Below are 18,821 nucleotides of genomic sequence, written 5' to 3'. Positions count from 1 at the left end.
CATGGGCTCCTTTTACCTATTCTCTTTTTCTTAATTATTTCATATCTTCTAATCTTTTCTCAATATTTTACAATAATTCTTTTTCCATTCAGCTTATCTACACATAAAAGTATAACACATAAGAATTTCCCACAATTATCTTTTCTTTCTTTCCTCCAGATTATTTCCTTTGTCATAGATTATTTTAGATATATTAGAGAACTTAATGTGTTTGGATTACTTCAAGAATAATTGTACATAGGCCCAATTCTGTATTGACTGGTTTTCTTCAGTTTTATGTAGTCCTACTAAAAGCAGATTTTTAAATTTTAGTTCTTAACATTTCATGTGCAGAATATTTGTGCTATTTCATGGTAGTTTTATCTTTAATTATGTTGGTGCATTTTGTGTATTTCCAGTTTTAAAATTGTATAGAAAAAAGGATCCTCAACCACTGCACTATGAGAGTAGGAGGGGTGCTCTTATTTTCCTGGCTCTTCGTCACAGCCTTCCCTCAGGAATGGAAATCATGGTGGCATAACTGGAGAGCAGCTCATCAGGCACACAAGCTTAGGGAATCCAAGGGAAGAATGCACTGGTTAATTGTGGGTCAGCATAGAAAAGAACATGATCATGTCCTTTGCAGGGACATGGATGGAGCTGGAGGCTATTATCCTTAGCAAGTAAACTCAGGAACAGAAAACCAAAAGCCACATGTTCTCTCTTATAAGTGGGAGCTAAATGCTGAGAACACATGGACACGTAGAGAGGAACACACACTGGGGCCTTTAAGAGGGTGGAGGGTGGGTGGAGGCAGAGGATCAGGAAAAATAACTCATGGGTACTCGACTTAATACCTGGGTGATGAAATAATCTGTACAACAAGCCCTCATGAAATGAGTTTACCTATGCAAAACAAACCTGTACTTGTACCCCTGAACTTAAAATAAAAGTTAAAAAAGAAATATGATAATTTTCTTAATTGCATGGAAATGTAGTAAGAAAAAAAATTCTTAAAACGACTAAAATTTATACTTCTGTAGCAATTAACATAAACATTTTTTAAACCATTCATCAGTTTATTTTCACATACCCCCAAAAGATTCAAAAAGCATTAGTCACACTTAAATGATTTGATTTTTTTAAGTGAATCAAACAACTTTTTTTTTTCCTGATTGCATGAACTGACCAGGTGTTTGATGACTTTTAGCAGATGTTGACAATATATTGATATTACTAATGCCAACACTTTTTTTTATTTTTTATTTTTTTGAGATGGAGTCTTGCTCTGTTGCCCAGGCTGGAGTGCAGTGGTGCGATTTTGGCTCACTGCGAGCTCCGCCTCCCGGGTTCACACCATTCTCCTACCTCAGCCTCCCGAGTAGCTGGGACTACAGGTGCCCACCACCACGCCCAGCTAATTTTTTGTATTTTTAGTAGAGATGGGGTTTCACTGTCTTAGCCAGGATGGTCTCGATCTCCTGACCTCGTGATCCACCCGCCTCAGCCTCCCAAAGTGCTGGGATTACAGGCGTGAGCCACCGCGCCCAGCCTACTAATGCCAACACTTTTGATAAAACGTTGAACTGAGGTTATTATGAACTCACCTTTCAATTTCTCATTAAATATGAAAGTTCATACTTATTTCCTTGTTTCTTGAAAATATTCTTTCAAACTATGCCAACTCTCTCGAAGAGGAAGAAAAAAACAAATTTAATTCCTTGACTTTACCAGATGCCATGTTATTCAAAAGTTGTTTTTGTTTTTGTTTTATTTTGTTTTCAGGGAAAAACCCATCAATCTAAGCAGTGAAAAAATGGAAAGACTCCATGATGTTTTTTAAGTATAGCTACAACATAAATGAGAGTTATTAATCTGCAGCACACCAATCCAACTCCTAAATTACATAATAAACAGGTTTTCTGTCACATATAGCCTCTTCTCTTTGTTAACACCATTATAATACTGCTAATATCTATAACTTGAGAAACGAGGCATACAAGGTTAGGATGTCTCTGATAAACAAAAAAGCTTTTAAGATGGGGCCTTCATTGTTTGTGAAGAGCTAATCATTCAACAATTAAATGTTTGACAAGTTTGACAAGCTAAAACTAGACAACGAAATTGCTGCTTAAAATAATAGAAAACATCCTTTTAGGGGAAATTGGTAAACCTCTTCTAGGGGAAATAAGACCCATTTTCATGTCAGCTGAGTTTTAAGTTGCCATTAAAGTGATAATATAAAGGGAAAATAAACTGATTTTGATTACATATTTAACGTTAATTCAAGTGCCTCTTGATATCTCCCCAAATTAGTTTGTTAAAAATAAAATTGCCTGTTGACAATCTATTTTTATAAACATTTAGGTTATCTGTAACTTAATTGTAGTTTTTACTGAAGCCATAACAAATAGTGTTTGTAGTACAAATGTCATTTATATCCCAAAATTTACTTAGATTTAAAAATATTTTTTACCGATTTATTTGTTCACTGTTTCTTCCTGAATCATATTCCTTCTTTCTTGATTTATTTATTTCTTAATGAAATACGTCATTTAGTATTTTTTCAAGTGAAAGTAGGAAATTCTGTGTCATTGTGCATCTTTAAACTTCTTTATTCCACCTTCTCTCTTAAATGTTTAACTTTTCACTGAGATTTATCTTGTCAGCACATTGAAGTTACTCCTTCATTCTCTTTTGGTCTTTCCTAATGCTGATGAGGTCTTCTATCCACCTGATTGTTCCTTTGTAAATTACCTTTTATCTCTATTTGATTTCAAAATTCTCTCTTTGTCCTTGATGTTCTGCAATTCCACTACAAAGTGACTAGGTATAATTTGGGGGTTTTTGTTTATTTAAATTTTCAAAATAATTAATCATTGCTTTCTTCAGTTTTCAAGAAAGATTTCAGCCATCATTTCAAATATTTCCTCTTTCCTATCAATAATAATATTTGTTACTGGAATTCTTATTAGACATATGCCAGGGCTTCTTGATATTTTTTTCCATGCCTTTTAAATTTCCTTTAATATTTTTCTTTTCTTTTTCTCTCTCTGTTGCATTTTTGTATGCTTCGATCTACCTATTCACTTATTTTTCTCTTCATCTACATCTAGTCTACATACTCTCTATTATTGTTTTATTTCAATTATTTGTGATTTTATTTGACTGAAATCTCTTTTTGGCTTACACTAGTGGGAGCAGGGAACACAGGATTCTATAGTGTTCTGAAGAGATAATGCTATAAGTGATTCGAAAGAGCAAATGCCTCTGATAAGACTGTAATATGCACGAGAGAAAGGATGCTTCATTATCTAGGTAGCCCTACTACCCAGTAAACAGCCTGGCAAATAGTATGTTCTCAATAAATGTTTACAGTAATGGATTAAATATAAACCAAGTAAATGTTAAACTTCACAACGATATACCTTAATATTAATATGTTGCCTTTAGTAATTGTCAGTAGTTCAAGTACAGTAATTCTCAAACCAGAGATATTAAAAATCACCTCCGGAGAACACTAAAGTGTAGATCCATAGGTCCCACCATAGAGTTTCTGATTAATTAGGTCTGAGATCTAAATATCTGTATTTTCACAACATGTGAAGTCACGTAAACCATAAATTTTGATTCTGAGAGCCAAAGAAGTACCTTGAAAGAAATACTGTCTGAGTGCAATCAGATTTAGAAATGGCAATGATAGAAAGGTAAAGCAAAGATTCCTCTACATGACTTGGTCAGCAGATGGGACAGGAAGAGACTGACAGGAAGGAAAAGCTATGGAATGAAGGAGCAAAAGTTAAATAATAGGAGGGAAGTTTGAGAAGTTCTGCTGCTGTCTTGGAATCCTCCTGTTCTAAAACAAAGCTACCTTGTTTTAAAAATACACAAGTAATAAATATTTAGTCATTTGCTCTAGTAAATTATATGCATTTTGCAGCATATACTTTTTTAACTTCTTCACATGGGTTCTTTTACTAATTAAAGCTAATTGGAAATAGGTAGAAAAGGTTAATATTGGGTCTGTTTCCTTGTGGATCTATTTTTTAAGATTTGCATTTAATTCTGTGGGATGATAGAATGATAATGTAATGTAATTTAGCTTAATATCTATTTTGTGTTAGATGACAGTTTTATTAAGCAGAACCAATAATCATCGTTATTCAGAGTCATAATGGCCCATTATAAATGGTCTCATTTTCCCTAATTTTAATTTTACCTCTTAGAGTATGCCTAGAATTGTTAAAATGGTTACGCTTCGTTTCTTTCATAAATATCATTTTAACAATCAGTATGGAAACATAAGTCATCTAGTAGTTAAGTCCCACTATTCTACAGATTTGATACAAAACTATTTTAGTGTCTTGGTTTCTCTTAATTAAACTTTCGGACTAACAAATTTCAGGAAATTAAATTACCATCCTTTATGTATCAGAGCCTTAACATTGAGATGAATAGGCTTTTGTTTCTGGGATACCACCTTTCTGACTCTTGTGTTTCTTAGGATAGAGATGAACAGAGTAGACAAAGGAAGGACTTGTCCCCAACAGGCTGCAGAATAATTAGATTCACAATTCTCTCTTAAAAAATCTCAACAAACTAAGGTGGTTTTATGTTCATAAGGCATTTTTTCTTTTCTTTTCTTTTCTTTTCTTTTTTTTTTTTTTTTTTCTGAGATGGGGCCTCTTTCTGTTGCCTGGGCTAGAGAGAAGTGGCGTGATCTCCGTTCACTGCAACCTCTGCCTCCCAGGCTTAAGCGGTCCTCCCACCTCAGCATCCCAAGTAGCTGGGACTACAGGCGTGCAACACCATGCCCTGCTAATGTTTGTAGTTTTTTGTAGAGACAGGGTTTCACCACATTGCCCAGGCTGAACTCAAACTCCTGAGCTCAGGCCATCAGCCCGCCTTTGCTGGGATTACAGGCATCGGCCAACACACCTGGCCTTATCAGGCATTTTTTTCTTAAGGTGAATAAATTTAGGGAACAGTCAGATTATTTTCTGTCCCAACAATTGCAACAAGAGACGGGAATTTATAGAAGGGAGTAAATGGAGTTATTTGGGTCATAAATACATCAGTGGAGAGAGGGCCTTAGAAGTTCCCTCATTTTAAGTCTCTTTTGAGTGACATCAAATATCTGTTTAAGGTTGCACAGTTTATTGAGCATTCTCACTTACATCCTTTCATATAGGCCTACACCATTCCTTTCAGGGGAAGATCACTATTATTCTAAACTTACACCGAGAGGACTAAGTGTAGAGAAATTAACTCACATCCAAGCCAGTTACCTGGTTTGAGTGGAGGCAAAACGTAAGCTTTTTTCACAACATCAGAGTTTTTACAGTCAGAACACATCCCAGAGGCTTTGGATGCCTGGGAAAAGAGGCAAAAGGTCAAACAAGTTAAAAAAATGGAGGTTGAAGGTCATCTCAAATACAAACTTTACCAGCTTTATATTATTGTCCAGGGACCAGCATGCAACAATTGCTTAGAATTCAAGGAAAGTCAACTCCTTTCAGCTTCTGTCATGGGCACTATAGGTGGCTCCTGTTGCTTTTGAGTAATAATTCTATTTCATCTATACATGATTAAATAGAACTCTCTTCTATAAAATTTGTGCCTGGATGAACCAAAGATGCATTTTCAAGCATTCAAGAGTATGCAGGAAAAAATCAGATCCACTCATGGATACGGATGTGAATTATAACCTATGATGCTATTATGTAATTTGATATTTTACTTTACACCATTCAATTATTTATTCAATAAGTAATCAGTAAGTGCCAGAACTGTGTTATGCACTGATATCACTGAGAAAAAATATATAGTCTCTGCCCATATAAAGCTCATACTCTGGTTGGGCAAGAAAGCATTGACAATACAACATGGTCAATAAGATAGAATTTTTAGTAGGCCATGGGAATGTGGAAGAAAAGACTTTAAGGCAACCTTTCATTATCTTTTGAAATGATTGTTTCACCGCGATTCATTTACATGCATGCATATCAGTGATTGAAAGTATCTATGTATGTATGCAGCTGTACTTTCTTGGTTGCCGCACACTTTTTAAAATAACGTTCCCAAGTTGTTTAAACAGAGAATCCCCATAAAGAATGGTAAATTAGAAGTGCTTTGATTGGCCTTGGAGTATGTAGTTTAACTTCATAGATATTGGACTATCTTTAATATAGGGATCATGATAAGCCACGCTGAGAATCGCATTTAAAAAGTCTTGGATAAATTAATGAAAGAAATACTTTAATTTTTAAACCAACAGATGTTTACTTTCTGGGTTATAACCATCTCTTAAAACCTTAGCATGACTGGAAAGCTGTAACTACCCATGAATTCTGCCAGTTTAGTAAAGTCTTTAAGATAAAGCTAAAATAACTGAGAAAATAGAATATTTCTGACAATATGTTCTGAATGTATAAAGCTCTTGGTCAAAAATCATGGTCATATAAAAATCCATGTTCTGCCCCTTGAGTTTTTAGGTCAAGTATTTATACCCATTTATTAATATAAATAATACAAATTACATAAATTCTAGCCAAGCTGTTTGGTTATATTTTTGTTATCTTTGTTTTAAATAAAAAAGATCATGGATTTAAGAGTAAGTCTTTGTAACCAAATTCAATCTTTGCCATCTTTGACCCCGGACAAATTTTTACTCCAAGATTTAATTTGTTATCTAGAAAATAAATAAAATACTACCATATAGTTCTACTGTTAGAACTGAGTCCAACATGAGGAGTGGTATAGTACCTGACACAGCATAACTTCAACATCAATGATAGTTCCTCTTCATGATTGACTACAAAGCCTATGCTAGGTCATGCTTTCATCATTTAAAAGCATTAAACATAAAAAAAAATCTTTTCACGACATTCCACCAGAGGCATTGAGTCAAAAAGCTTAATGATTCCTATTCAACTTACTTATTTTGTGGGGAAATCAAACTCACCTGCCAGCAATTGGGCTGGTCCATGTGAAGAGACCACTCAAAATATTATGTGGATTGTGTTTTTCCATGAAAAGTTGAGACTGACCACGCATTTTTACATATTTTCTCATAGTTATAGTACTGAGTGATGTCTCACATTCTATTTGTAATGCACATGCTGGAGTCAGTACATTAAGCAGGAATTGGGGACATTTTCTCAAATTCATTAAATTATAAAAGCATCTGATGTTAAAAATTGATTAAATATAGATTCGTGGATATCACATGGATAGCCTAGATTAGTTTGTCAGAGATTGGTGTTGATATATCAGGTCTGAGATTCACTCTCCCCCATTCACCAATTACAATCTAATTGATTTTTCACTCACTGGGTTTTTTGTTTTGTTTTGTTTTAGGCTCACTGACTGACTGCAGCTGTAACTTCAACTTGCCAATGTACACCATTGCTCACAAGAGGACCAGCTGAGAGTGTGAATGAATTTATTACCAGCCCTTTCCTACTCCTAAAACAAAGCAATTCTGTAGATTTGTTACTGATGAGTCATAGCACCATCTTCATATACAAATAACAACATTTGATATGGCACTATTTTCAATGTAAATGATAGCAGAGATCATGAGGAGACAGAACAAATTATCTTGGGCCATTGTCTTATTTATAGATTAAAGTACAATTATATTTTTCACTGATTTACCTTCTGACATCTTAGTTAATTAAGTTACTTGTTTCTTTTATGTTCATTCTCCCCTTAGATCTGGCATGACTATTCTTTTCTTTAATATTCTTTCCCTTGTTAAATCGTTAATTTTTTCTGAGGGGCAGAATACCTTTTTATCATTATTTTGAGAATGCTAAGTATTTACATAATTATCCTTCAGAGAACATTGGAAGACAATACTGTTGAACAAATGGATAAATACTAGAAAAGAATTACTGGATAATTCTGTCATTTCTGGAAGCCTCAGTGATTGATTTATTCTCTTTTTACCTTAACATATTTTTCCTCTAGGTTACTATTTTTTTCCTGACAGGTTTTCAAGCTTATAATTGGTCATTTTCTCTGTTTAAAAAAATATTCTGGGAGTGCGCAAGCACTCAGAAAAATATTATCTATTAGCAAACTCATTAATTTAAGAACCTATTAATAAATTTGCTCATTCATTTAGAATGAAAAATATCTAATACAGTATTTATATTTATATTTATTTTTTATATTTATATTTACATTTATTTTATATTTTATATTTATGGCTTTTAGTCAATATATAACTTCAAAAGAGAATTTCAAATCAAATCTTATGCCAGTCCAAAAATCAAATAACTGATATAAACAAAAGAGTATAGGCCCAACACAAAACAGTAAGACAGAGATAATTTGTTAATTTAGTTAGGTAGTCGATTAGTCATCTATCATACAATTATTGAAAGTCTACTTTGTGCCAGGAATTTCTTCAGATACAAAGATGAATAAGTCATAGTACATCCCCTCCAAAAACACCTATTCTAGCAAGAAAGGTGCTATGTAAATGCAGAAAAGAATATCAACAATACAATGTGGTCAGATCTATTATAGAGGTATAGTCACTGAGAGACCATCTAGCCTAATGGATAATACAGTCTGGCAGACAATGTATGCTATTTCTGTTTTGATTTGGAATGCATTCTAATTGTTGCCAAGCAATTTTGTTTTATTAACTTTTGTGTTAAATTGGCTAATATTTAAATTACTTTAATTCCTCATATACATACAATTAAGAGGTAGAATGAATGATACACTTTGATGAATGAAAGGGTCACATAAGATTAACATTTGTAAAAAATTAATTTGAAAAATAGAATTCAATCCTAAAATGGAACAGTGACTGCAAAACTAGTGACTGCAAACTTAGAACCATGTTCCTGGAAACTTAGTAGCATAAGCCTGGCATTGACAATCTGATTCATGGTTCTCTTACTATCTACTCACATTGCTCCTTTAGGGGAAATTTGACAATGATGTCTGGAAAATGTATTGCTACTTTCAAAGATTCTTGCTAACATTTGAGCAAAGTGGAAAGCAGTTCTGGCATTTTGGATAAATGTTCCCCAAATCTTCCTTGCCAGATATTTCATTAAGTAGGAAGCCTCACTAGGGTAATATGGGAAAGCAATTTAAATAGAAGTTTGATTCACAACATGATGCTTTTTGTAAATAATATTCTGGGAGGTCTTCTGTGTTTTTGATTAATTTAATTTTAATTTTACTGTTGAAGTTGCGTGCCTCGTCCTGTCTTTTGTGGCCAATAATATCTCCCTGCCACCTGTAACTCATTTTCAAAAAGAAACTGTAAGTAAGTATATGAAAACATCCCATAATTTACATGAGACTTCAATAAATTACTGTTATTTCTAAAAGGATTACTTATTCATTATGTTCCCACATAAATATTCTCTAAAACCCCCTCTCTAATTTGATGGTGCATTTTAATAGCAATATTATAGCCTTTCTTTTAAATACTATATTATTATAATTGTCCCTCTGTAATTCTAATTCTTTTGCTAAAAGTGGACCCCTAAGAGCAGGAATTGTGTCTTATTCATTGTGTACATTTTTGTATCTCTAACTCAGCACCAAACAAATACATGTGCTTGATTAATATTTTTGGAGGAGTGAATGGGATGACTGACCAATGTTTGATACTTGCTGACATCTACTTATTTTATAGTAAATATATCTTTCAATCTAATTGTCTTAGTTTAATATCCTCATTTGTTGAAACTGGATGAAAAGGATCTTGAGTAATTCTTCTCTCTATCTCACTTGCCTTTGTTCTTGTGCACGTTTTCATTCTTTCTTGGTTGGACAACAGAAATAGCCTTCTTACTAGCTACTTGACTTAAGAATCACCACCTTACTATGCCTGACATCACTCCCAAGTGATCTTTCCAGACTCAAATCTGCTTATGTCACACTCATTCTCAGAATTCTTCCATGCCTGCCCTGCCTTCCACTGTGAATCTACATTCCAATGTTATTTTGCATAGACATAGTACCATATGTTTGACAGGTCTCCCCATCTTTTCATTTCTGTCCCCCAAGTATCTTGGATAGTGTTCATTAAATAAGCTGAATAAATGCTGTTTGATTGAACGAAGGAAGGTGGCTCCAGTAGCCCACTTGTACCAAAGTATGTGCAGGAGAATTAGTTCATAGAAATTTCCATCGGAGCTCTCTGAAAATGGAGATGGGTACTGTAGAAAAGCATTTCTCACAGATGATGCCTGTGCATAAAAATTACCTGAGATGTGTTTTTAAAATAAAAGATTTTTGGAGTCAGAATTTCCAAAGGAAGACATGGGAATCTTTATTTTCTAAAGCAATTGCTATAATTTGTTCAGGGAGATTTGGGAAAGAGCTCTTAGAGCAGTAGTTAATATTTGGAGGCTAGATGGCTACTCAGTGTGGGAGGCTGAACTATGTGACCCTAAATTCCCTTCCATGAAGTTTTGGGTGCTATGATTCTAGTGGAGGTCATAGTTTATAAATGTGTAGAAGCAGGTGAGTGCTTTGAGATGTAACTAGTGCAGATACGAGGGATTTGGGGGTAAATGACTGAGTCCAAGTGTCATCAGATCTAGAGAGTTATGACCAATTTTCAAGGATTCTAATAAAAATCTTGCTCTAATCCCCGAGTTTAATCTTTTAACAACTATTTACTGAATGTCTACTATGTGTCAGGTACAGTTCTAGGTGTTGGGAATATAGCAATGGCAAAACACACATACTCTCTGCTTTTGTTCAATTGGTTTGTCTAGACTCACCACACTTGTCTCTAGGACTCTCCTGTGGTTAAGAGTTATTTTCATAGCCACTTGATTCTTACGCTAACTGAAAATGATCAACCTCAAAGTCCCATCGTTATCCTTGTTAAAAAATAAGTGTCAGCCTGGGCAACATAGGAAGACCTCATCTCTAGGAAAAACAAAAATTTTAGCTGGATACATGCTGGCACATGCCTGTAGCCCCAGCTACTCAGGGTGCTGAGGCAGGAAGATCACTTGAGCCCAGGAGTTCGAGGTTACAGTGAGCTATGATTGTGCCACTGCACTTCAGTCTGGGAAACAGAGCAAGACCCTGTCTCAAAAGAAAAGAAAAAAGTGTCTGAGATTTTCAGTCTGGCTGGAAACTCCAAAAGTATCCTATGTCCTCTGAGGGTGTAACAGGTGAGTTCAGATTATCAGACACTACTTCTTACCTTGTGAGATCTATATATGTCATTGGCCAAGGTTCATTCCAGATCTAGCCTTGAGTCTCTGACCTAAATGTCCCCATCATATTAAGTACAATGACATGTTATTTCTTATTTTTATCTTTTGAACTGGGCATTTTTGTGCTCATCTTGAGAAACCCACACATATTTCAAGCTCTGGAGGTAAGATGGTCAAGTGGGGATAATTGTGGGCTTTGGAAACCAGATTAACTAAATTTTAGCTCCACTTACTAACTATTGAACCATGAATAAATTACTTAACCTACCCGAGACTCAATTTTATCAGCTGTAAAATTGGGATAATAGTCCCTATTTCACAGGTTGTGAAATTAAATGAGATATAAGACAGTGTTATATATTATAGTGCCTGGTATTTAATACTTAAACATTAAAATTACTGTGTAATTTATCTGCATCAAACAGCACACTAAGAGAGAGAGTTCTGAGGTAACTAAGATAATTTACAAATACGCACTTAAGGTAATAGAGAAGTTTTTTTTTAACTTTGTTAACTTTTCAGAACACCTAATATTTTTATGAAATGTGGTGAGTGAAAATGATGACCCCAAGAAAGGCAACGTTTTCCACTACTACTTTTTATACAAAAATCCTTCATCATAGTCAAGAATTAGATTTCTTGATATTTCATTTCTATATAAAACTATTCCCATTTTAAAGAACAGATTTTGTACATACATACAATAAAATTGCTACATTTTCATAAGAAAATTCATTCAAAGACAAAGTCTACTAAATTAAATCCAAGGACAGGACAAGACCATATTGAAATAAGTTACATTTAAAAATAGAACTTTGCACATGCAAAAACTGAAAACAAAATAATAAACATGTGTGTTAGGCTTTTTTGTTTTTTATTCTGTTTTTTCTTTTCAGTAAAAAAGTTTTATAAGTGTGCATGCATTCGAAAACTGAAGAATTTTCAAGAGCCAAGAATGTCATGATGATTTCTGTGAACTTATTTCTAAGGACTACAAGAAACACACTGGTTGCTAAATGTGAATTAGGAAACATGAACTCTTGCATACACAACAACCCCAAAGAAAAGCAAAAGAAAAGACTCTATTAATTGTGGGTCCAAAATTCCACCCATACCTATAGTTGCAAAATAAAACAGAGAAAAATGGCCTTTATTAGCAGTGGCTTAAATGTCCATGGGGTGGTGCAATTGACTTTTAAAAATAGAAAGCCAGGCTATCAAAATAAATATCCTTTTTCTCTTATTTATTGGAGTGAGGGATATTTTCACTAATCACTGTGCTATAAATTTAAGAGACTTAGAGCATCTTACAGTTTCTTTTATTGGTCACCTTTCCCTGGGATCCTTGGAAGATGACTTTATCAAACACAAACATGTATTTTAAACTGGTAGATTAAAAAGAGAAGTTATTTCTTTTGCTTCCAGGGGTTTTATGAGCCCCACATTTATGTATTTATCACTGTAATTTGGATAATTCCCAACACTACCATCAACACTACCATCCACCATGTATATTGTACAGTAGGATTTCTTAAATATTTCCATATTATGGCACTCATTGAAAATAGTATTTGTGTACATGCTGGGGTAAAAGAGAAGGGTTTGTCCAGCAGACATTGGAAGCAAAAGGCCGGGCCCCACGCCTAAGCTCTGAGAGCTGCTGGAATCACTGTTGTTGGCAAACCTGCAGCCTGTTTGGAAACACTGGGGTATATTAGCATGCCAATTGGAAAGCTCTGTGTTTGATTTCAAATAATGCATATTAGTAGTAAAGAGAGAATAATACCCTTCATCCCATACCAAAAAGAAGGCTGACAATACCAAGTGTTAGAGACAATGTGGATAAATCATTCTACTACACATTGTTAGAGGTAGAGTAAATTGACACAAGTGTTTTCAAAAATAATTAAATATTATCTTGTAAAGCTGAATTTTCATGCATTCTACAATCCAGAAATTCCTCAAGATATGTGCATATGTGTGTATGTGTATACATGTGTATGTATAAGAAGACATGCACCAGAAGATATGTACAATAATATTTTTAGCAGTACTACTTGTAATAGCAAAATAATGCCAACTCTAATTCTCATTGACAGGAAAATGGACAAATAAATTGTGATATATTTGCACACACATGCACACACACAATGCTATATATATATTTTTGAAGTTTCCTTGAGCCTAAAGTTTAGCAGAAAGTATTTCCATATTTTGTATTGCATCTTAGCTTTCTATTGAAATAGATTGTTTTCAATGTCTATGTTGATCTCAGGCAAGTATTTGAGCTTTAAGTCTCAAGTAAAGGCAATTAGCAAATGTGAACCTGTTTGTACTGAATTGGGTTTTTCCTTTTCTGAAATTGTCAATGAAAAATTTGGGGTTCCAAATAGCAAATTAAATTCCTGAGCAATTTTACCTGTATAAGGTAATTATTCATGGTTTGAGAGAAAGGAATAAGATTGTATACCTATGTAACTGATATATTTTGTCTTAAGCATGTTTTCTTTTAGAGTTTAAAATATAATGCTTAATGTTTCTCATCTAACTTGGGTATAATAATGACAATCACTAAAACAGAATGCAGCTTGTCAAGCAATTTAACTTTAGAAAGGAATGTCTTTAAAGAAATTAGAAAAGCAGGAAGGAGAGAAAGAGATTGATTTATTAGTCTCCCTTAGTGTGTTCAAAATTTAACAATTCTTCCTGTCTAGAAATTGTTATATGTAGCTTTAATCTCTTCTACTACAATGCAACTTCATTTTCTCTTTTTATTTCTTGGAGGGCAGAGGGCCCCAAGAGTGTAAGAGAAGTTAAAGAATAACCAGCTCTACAACCACAATTGGGTAGTGTTGACACGACTATAAAATGAAAGCTATTCCACTTGTTCTATCACCGTTAAACTTTGGAAATAGTGTCCAATAGTGGAAAATTAAAAAAAGAAAAAAATAAAGCTTGCCTTGTTTTCCACAGGAAAAGGATCATGAGTCTGTCTCTCCATGATAGATTAGATCAATTGCATTTCTTTCAAAATCTTTTAAAAACAAAAGTGAAGTCTAAAAGTTTTATGTCATCATTGTGATATCAGTAACGTGTGACACTTAAGCAATTGATTCCTATGTTCATTTTACTTTATTAATAATCCTTTGTATATTTTCTGACACATTATCCTGTTCATACTTTCATAACCACTTCAATTTTGAAGATAGTCTCATCGCAACATGTACTCATGAGGGCCAGTCTCATCTGTTGGAGATTGAGATCATGTATCAGGAATACCCTCTGAGTTTTTGTGACCTTAAAAGCAATGTGAAATTGGATCACAATTACAGAAAAATACCCAGTCTGTAACTATTTGTCTCAGACTTCTTAATGTTAGCTCTTGTACTTGAAATGAGTTAGAGAAGACTGTTCAACATTAAATCTTTTCTGTGGAACTTATTGAAGTACATTTGAAGTTTATTATTCTCTTAAAAGTCCTAGGAAGTTTTAGAGAAAATGCTGGTTCCAAGTATGTACTGCCTCTCACATGACATTTCTAATGATCCTCAATAATTGTACAGGGAATATTTTAAATATATCAATGTATTCACTATTTATGATGCTTTTATTGCAAACAATGAATGGATTTAAACATAGTAAAATGTCTAGAAATTATTAAAAACATAGGAAATATACACTATTATTATTCCAAGTTTTGGGGAAAATAAATAAGGCACATTGGTGTTATGTCACTTATTAACCGGAAATTATTATTCTTCTCAGATTTTTATGTTTTAGTTGTTGTTGTTGTTGTTTAATTTTAGAGACAGGGTCTGGCTCTGTCACCTAGGCTGGAGTACAAAGATACGATCATAGCTCACTGCAGCCTTCAACTCCTAGCCTCAAGCAATCCTCCCACCTCAGCCTCCCAGAGAGTTGGAAATACAGGTGTAAACCACCAGGCCCCACAGATCTGTCCAAATTAATCATTAAATAAATCCTGAGCAGTAGAAGATTTGGGAGAAAAGCCTTTCTGCTTTTGTGTGATCCCTGAAGGTCTGTCTAGAGAATAAATTTCCAGATGCCACACATGCACAAAAAAATTTACCTATAAATAAATTTATAAGCTTTTTAATAACATTTGCAAATAATGTTTATTACCAAGACATTTTATAATTTTGAGTTGAAATAAATTACATTGTTTACATTGTTTGGGATCTATGATTCTTTTTGCAACAGTCTCTTACCAAGTAGTAATTACATACATTTTCTGAATTACAGTCTAAATTTTTTTTCAATTAGACCTTGCTAATTTTTTCTAGATTCTTGATTTCAAATATCAGCTAATTACAACACTACATTTTCCATGAACTTTGTAGGTCCAACGTTTTCTCTGTAACTTGATAACCAATTTGAATTAATTTATTTTGGCATCGTATGGAATTAGTGTAAATGATCTTCATTAAGGTGATATCAGTTTAAATCACAAAATTTAATTTCAGAAATGTAGCTCCATTCATCTATTTAATTCACTTATGCTAATACCTCAACATATGGAATAATAAGCAAACTATTGTTCATTAAAAAGTAGAAAAGTCAAAATAATTTTCTGATCTAATGGTTAGTAATATTGCTATAAGCTTTTACTAGTTTCTACACAGAAAGTGACATAAAGCAAAGTCATATCAAGATAAGGCCTTTTCTTTTAAACTATTGCCTGAAATTCCTTCCAAATAATTCAGCAATTACTCAGAAAACTACTAGTTTGATGGAATGTCATGTTGCAAAGATAATTATCACTATTACACCTAAAAATTATTTCTACAGTATGAATAGATTATGTCTCTAGTTGTCTACTGAGGAATCTTCATCTATAAATTTATGAGTATATTTTAATATAATGTCTATATTTTAAAGGTGTGGACAGAAAGGAATTCTGTCCTGGTCTATGCACATGGGAAGCTCTTTTTTCTATCCCCAGAGGGTTCATGGGTTTTGGAGGTCAAGTCCAAAGAATGTGCTCTGTAAAATTCCCAGAGTTGCCCTGAGCTCCCTCTGGAAGTCTAGTTATACATTTATAAGTGAGAAATTATAGCCAGGCCAGGTCACCTGCAAGACCCCACCATCTGCTATGAGTCCCTATCTTTAATGCAGCTCTGATTTCCTCCTTAGAATATGGGTGTTGCACATTTAAACAACACATGATTCCATTTCCCAGCTATCAAGTTAGCAATATTTTACTGAAATTGGAACACATAGTTGATATAAATACAATAGAATCAACACTTTAAAATATGAATAGTGGCAATTAATTGATAAACTCTCTAAAAATCATCTTGGCAAGATGCACTGAAAAGCTTAAAATGTTTGTATCATCTGAGACAATACATTTTATTTCTGGGAATATATCATAAAAAACTAGATTACTGACTAAAAGTGTATTGAAAGGTGTTTATGACAGCGACATTTGCAATATTAAAATATGGGAATAACTTAAATATCCAACAAAATGGAACTGGGTAAATAAATTTTAGTATACCTGTACGAGGAAAAGATATTACAAATAATTAAAATTTATAATATTATTCTTAACATGGGAAATGCTTTTAAATCAATGAAAACTGACCATTTAAAAAAATCTTTAAAAAAGAATCACATAATTTTAGGAAGAATTGTATCTCTGTATGTGTGCATATCTGTATTTGTAGCTATTTCTATTTTTCTATCTAACTATATTTAAAACGCATGACAGCTATCAAGGAGAGACTATGACCAGTTTGTTCTTGTAAATTTCTTTACACTTCTAAAATTTTTCAAAATTGCATAAAATTAGATTACATTATATTTACAATTACAAGAATCTTATTATTAAAAAATAGACTCAGCCCTTGGTAGTGGAAAAAGGAGTGTCCTTCATTAAGAAATGTATCCCTGTCTGAAATGCACCAAAAAACACTATCAAACTGCTTCCATATACTAGAACATTCCATCTCTTACTCCTGGGTGACAAATTTTGATACATTTGATAACTTGATTCATATAAGTATTATCAATAATTGAGGCACTTAGATTCATGTATAACAAAATTTCCAATACTTCATTTTTGTCAAGTGTAAAATGATATGGGTAAGCTGAGAGTTTAAAAAACCTCAAAGAAGGTATGAAAATTATAATTAAGAAATAATTATAAAATCATGCAGAATTAGACCTTTATAATTCATCAAATATAGTATAAACACTTTTTTTCTGTGAATTTTTTTTCAATGTACATTTTACATGCCTTCTTACAAACAATATTGACTTCGGAGGACTTGAATATGTAATGTTTGGAAACTAAACAGGAGTTTATTAGTTTCACTTAGAGTCTTTCGAACGAAGTCTTGGAGTTGTTAAAAGATCTTTGCTTTCATCCTAGAAATTATTGTGTTTTTTTAATATTGACACCAAGCTGGTAACTTTGAAAATGGAAGAATGTCTTAGGATAAGCACAACTTGGAAGCAGGCCTAACTGCTCAATTTTATCCAAATAACTAAAGTTAGTGGAAGGTAAATGGTTTCTATGGGGTGATTATGTTCATGGTAAACACCACATCTAAGATATTTATTTCAATGCTTTATAATTGAGTAAATATAGGTATGGAAAACGTTTATCAATTAATTGTATTGACTTAATATGTATGAAGTTTGCTCAACACCAGACACATGGTAGTACAGTGTTCTGCACATAATAGGATCAAGTTGAAAAGAATGTGGAAGGAATGAGTAAATGAAAGGCCTTTAATGAAACCGTTTCCTTCCTTTTCATCTCTGTTGATTCCTTAATTGATAGCTAAATCAAAAATTCAAATCTGCACTGTGACCTGGAAGATTTCATGTTTAAAATAATACAAAACAAACAAACAAAATATATTTATTTTGTTTAACATAATTTTAAAACTTTCAGAGTAAAACAAATTCAGTTAGTAGGCACAATGCCGGTTTGTTAAATTCAAGTTTCAGGGGAAATGGAAATTCTTACATGTGCCTAGATAATAACCCTATAATATATACTTTCATGATTACAATAAAATTACTTATAGGCCCCTACAGTTACACTACTGAGAGCTGCAATCACGATGAATTTGCACAAAGAATGCAAATTTCATTTTTGCCAGAGTGATATGACTTACATCACATGTGGCTGTTATGGTTTTAATAGATGCTTAGCAACTGAATCTATAGCTTTTGTTTGGTAATGTCTATTTTAGGAAAAGAAGCATATTCAACCGGAACTAGGAAAAAAGCTTGTTTTTATATTGATTGATGCACATTAATTGTTTAAGAAGATATTTAAACATTCCCCAAGGCCATCTTTTGAATAAATCATTTGCTAAATCATAGGGATATAAAGCATAATAGAAGGGACTGAAATTCAACAAATGCTTATAATTTGAGTTCTATGTGCATTTTAGATATGTGTTTGTATGGGTAACAGAAACTGAATAATATATTTATCTTGGGATAGAACCGTCATCAGTAAGCTAAGAAACTAGAAATTGATATCTCTGCTTGGGTTAATTTGAAGATGATGTTGTGTTTGTTTGCAAATAATTTTTAAAGTAATGAACTACCCACTACACTACCTATAGGCTTTGTTGAAAACTAAAA

The 18,821-nt window shown here is 33.2% G+C and overlaps 1 long non-coding RNA gene across 1 annotated transcript in view; it reads right to left on the bottom strand.

The window, feature by feature from the left end:
- Nucleotides 1–18,821, bottom strand: part of LOC129144103 (uncharacterized) — a 69,778-nt gene that overhangs the window by 9,471 nt on the left and 41,486 nt on the right. The window contains exon 4 of the long non-coding RNA XR_008548277.2: nucleotides 5,268–5,352. This is a non-coding gene — a long non-coding RNA (uncharacterized LOC129144103). The remainder of the gene's footprint in view (nucleotides 1–5,267; nucleotides 5,353–18,821) is intronic.

Source organism: Pan troglodytes, chromosome 1 (genome assembly GCF_028858775.2).
Source record: "Pan troglodytes isolate AG18354 chromosome 1, NHGRI_mPanTro3-v2.0_pri, whole genome shotgun sequence".
NCBI lineage: Eukaryota > Metazoa > Chordata > Mammalia > Primates > Hominidae > Pan > Pan troglodytes.
Note: the sequence above shows the minus strand (reverse complement) of the source record. Positions and strands in the feature narration are given on the sequence as shown.